This window comes from Podarcis erhardii (genome assembly GCF_964252035.2).
Source record: "Podarcis erhardii genome assembly, chromosome: 4".
Taxonomy (NCBI): Eukaryota; Metazoa; Chordata; class Lepidosauria; order Squamata; family Lacertidae; genus Podarcis; species Podarcis erhardii.
This window is the reverse complement of record NC_138508.1, coordinates 24,383,837-24,387,791: the sequence shown is the minus strand read 5'-3', so window position 1 is coordinate 24,387,791 and position 3,955 is coordinate 24,383,837.

Here is a 3,955-nt window from a genome sequence, read left to right as displayed (position 1 = left end):
TCTGAAAATATCCAACAATATTAAAATATTATTCTATACAAACCCATGCAACCTCCAAGTTAGATCTGGCAAGTGGCTTCCTGCGTTGTCCTTGCTATTGCAGTCTTGCTTCAGTGACCCTACCTCCCTGTCCATATATCCACATTCTTCTCCCCAACTTTTCATTTTCTGCATAAGGTCACACTGTAGGTCATTTGTGAATTGTGCCGATTAGGGTTGGACGGATCTGTCCCGTTTGATTTCCTTGTTTTTCCAGTCTCTTGTTCTCCACATTTCTGCATCAGTTTATTTATTTATTTAGAAAAGGTCCTCTCAATTTCATGAATAAGGAAGCCCTAAATATATGGTTTAAAGTCCTTTACCATGGGAGTTTAGTTCCCTTTTATTAGAGAAACGAAAAAGACTCATTAAAATGTCTAATATATACTTGCTCTCTCCACCCCTTTTGAGCATGCAAGCATCTTCATAGCTACATATCTGTCAGTGATTTGCCCTGACTAATTTTAAATGACTTTAATTATGGAGACTGTGCAATTTCCCTAGGGACATTATTTCCATAACCGTATGCTTCCTCACAATGAGATTTTATCCCCCCCCCCGCCCCAATCGCAGATCTTTTTCTTCTTGCTGCTTCTTTTAATTGGAAATTCTTCTCTGTTCTTCCCTCAGCCTTTAGAAGACTGCCGGGGGCAAGTTATATTAATAGCTCCTGCGTGTTTCAGAATGGGTAACTCAATTGGCTCACTCCTCCCTTCGTACTGAACTGTCTCTCTCCTGCTTGACTGTGACTTGAACTGTACTTTCATCCCAAACCAAAAGAAAACAAAAGGAAAAACTTGGCTTCCCCCTGTAGTACACTGCATCTGTGTGGTTGCTACCCCTGGGAAGAAAAAACAATACACAAAGGACAACATTCAACACTGGTTGTGTACAGAGTTTTAATTTTTCTGGTTCATGGGAAGTTTAGGTGACAGGGGAAATGAAGGGTGAAGCCTGCAACAACTCTTGTTTTATCTCTGTCCTGAGCAACAAGGAAAGGAGGAGAGTAAGAAAATTTCAGTACCTATGTTGCATGGTCTGTGCAGCATGCCTAGCCGTACCGCAATAAGTGGTGGCTACAAACACTATCTTCAGTTCTTGTACTGACAGGGGGTTGTACTGCATGACCTTTAAAGTTTCTATTAACTCTGCAATTTATTTTGATTATTATATATTGGATTTCTTACCATATATCCAATTTCTTCGCCATAATGTCCCAGGCCAGGTTCCCTCTTCCATGTGACAGGCCTTGAGATATTTGAAGATGCCTATCATATCTCCTCTCAGTCTCCACTTTTCCAAGCCAAACATATCCAGCTCCTTCAACTGTTCCTCATAAGGCTTGGTTTCTGGACCCCTGATCACCTTGGTTGCCCTCCTCTGCACACATTCCAGTTTGTCAATATCCTTCTTAAATTGTGGTACCCAGAATTGGACACAGTATTCCAGGTGTGGTCTGACCAAGGCAGAATAAAGCAGGACTATTGTTTCCTTGAATTGAACACTATACTTCTGTTGATGCAGCCTAGAAAAGCATTAGCTTTTTTTTTTTTGGCTGCTGCATCACTGTTGACTCATGTTAAGCTTGGGGTCCACCAAGATCCCTAGATCTTTTTCACATGTACTGCTAATAATCCAGGTGTTCCCCATCTTATATTTGTGCATCTGGTTCTTCCTGCCTAAGTGCAGAACCTTACATTTGTCCCTATTGAAGCACTTTCAATTATAAAAATGCTCTTCTGGCTGTTTGTGTGCCAATGTTGGCACTTTCCTTAATGTGTCTGGACTAATAGCTTTTTCTGATCCAGTTCTGTTAGCTCCACATGTTAAAGCTCTGCTAGTCATCACAATCCCATACTTTCAATCCTTTGTTATTGTATGCAGAGCTGTATTTATTAGTGGCTTTACCTAAGATAACCTTGCCTTCTTCATGTAGAGAGTGATTGTTTTGATAATGGTTACTTGCCAGTGTTTCATAATTTTGCTAGGACAAAATTATGTGCATCTAGCAGGTTATTTCCTGACAGCTGGGGATCAAATGATTTGCAAATAAAACAAATATTTACATACTTGGGCATCTTTAATCACAAAGCTGTAAGACTGCTCACAAAGGCAGTAATGTTCATCATATGGAAGGATTTGTACCCTTCTGATTTTATTTGTGTATAAATTTAAAAGACCCCTTTCTACAGCATATTTGAGGCAACATACAAATGCAGTGGTACCTCTGGATGTGAACGGGATCCGTTCTGGAGCCCACTTCGCATCCTGAAACGAACACAACCCGTGTCTGTGTGTCATGATTCGCTGCTTCTATGCATGACATCATTTTGAGCATCTGCGCATGCACGAGTGGCAAAACTGGGAAGTAACGCGTTCTGTTACTTCCGGGTTGCCGCGGAGTGTAACCTGAAAATGCTCAACCTGAAGTGACTTCAACCCGAGGTTTCACTGTAAACATACCCAACAGGAATAAAAATAATAAAACAACTAAGATGACAATAAAAAATGGGGGAAATCCATTGTGTCCAATGGACAGCAGAGTTCAGACATGATGGTAACCCATGATTAATCAAAAACAAATGAAATTTGTGTGCACGCCATCATCTAGCCTTTCTGCAACAGCAGAGCCTTGTCAAACTTTTAAAGCACATCCAACTCACATATAAAGCACATGGCTTTCCCACAAGGAATGCTGGGAACTGTAGTTATGGAGCATGGGAATTGTTGCCTTGCGAGGAAGCTACACTCCCCATAATTTTTTGATGGAAAGTCATGTGCTTTCAACCCATGTCAGATGTGCTTTAAATATTTCTTATTAAGATTTTTGGGTGCTACACTCCTAGAAGGGGTATGCGTGTGTCGGCAGAGAGACGCGGGTGGCGCTGTGGGTTAAACCACAGAGCCTAGGACTTGCCGATCAGAAGGTCGGCGGTTCGAATCCCAGCGACACAGGGTGAGCAGTTCGAAAGCCCATCAAAGTGCAAGTAAATAAATAGGTACTGCTCTGGCAGGAAGGTAAACGGCTTCTCCGTGCGCTGCTCTGGTTCGCCAAAGCGGCTTAGTCCTGCTGGCCACATGACCCGGAAGCTGTACGCCGGCTCCCTCGGCCAATAAAGCGAGATGAGCGCCACAACCCCAGAGTCGGCCACGACTGGACCTAATGGTCAGGGGTCCCTTTACCTTTATGCGTGTGTCCCTTAATGAAACATACAAGCTTTGCTTCTCCACAATTTTAGCCAAATCTTAGCACCCTGTACCAGCAGGTCAAGGAAGGCCAGGCCCCCCTCCTCGGCTCCAGCAGTTCAAGCACCGAGTTCTTCCCAACTAGGGCTCCAACTTATCCACCAGTTACTTGGAAGCAATTCCCATTTAACCACGTGGGACTTAGCTCCTGAGTAAACATGCACAGGATGCGGGATGTATTGGTGTGTAGGTGGCTGCAGCCTTATAAAGCGGGACCCAAGCCCCGCTCCCACGTGACCCTGAGCAACGGTCCTTCTCGCGCGCCGACCTTTACCGCCAGCCGTTACTGACACCATCCCTACCCCCGTCGCGGGCGCGCGCCTCCTCTTCTCCCAAATTCAGCTCAGGGAAAACCCGAGGCTTCACCCTCGCGGAAGGCGCATGCTCCCCCGCCTCCGTCCGCGCATGCCCGGTAGGGAAGCGGAGGCGCCAAGAACTCTGATAGGGTGGGGAGGGGGAGGGAAAAGGAAAATTCTAAACCGACGGCCGCCGCCATATTGCGGACCTGTCAGCGGCCACTTTCTGGCGCGTCTCCGGCAGCGAAGCTGTAGCAGCACCAGCGAGGCCCTGACGGAGAGGAGGGACGGGAGCGAGAGCGCGCACGGGTGCGCGCACCTCAGCCACGCTCGGAGCGGCCCTGCAGCGCCTCCTGGCCGGCTGCGCGGGCGCC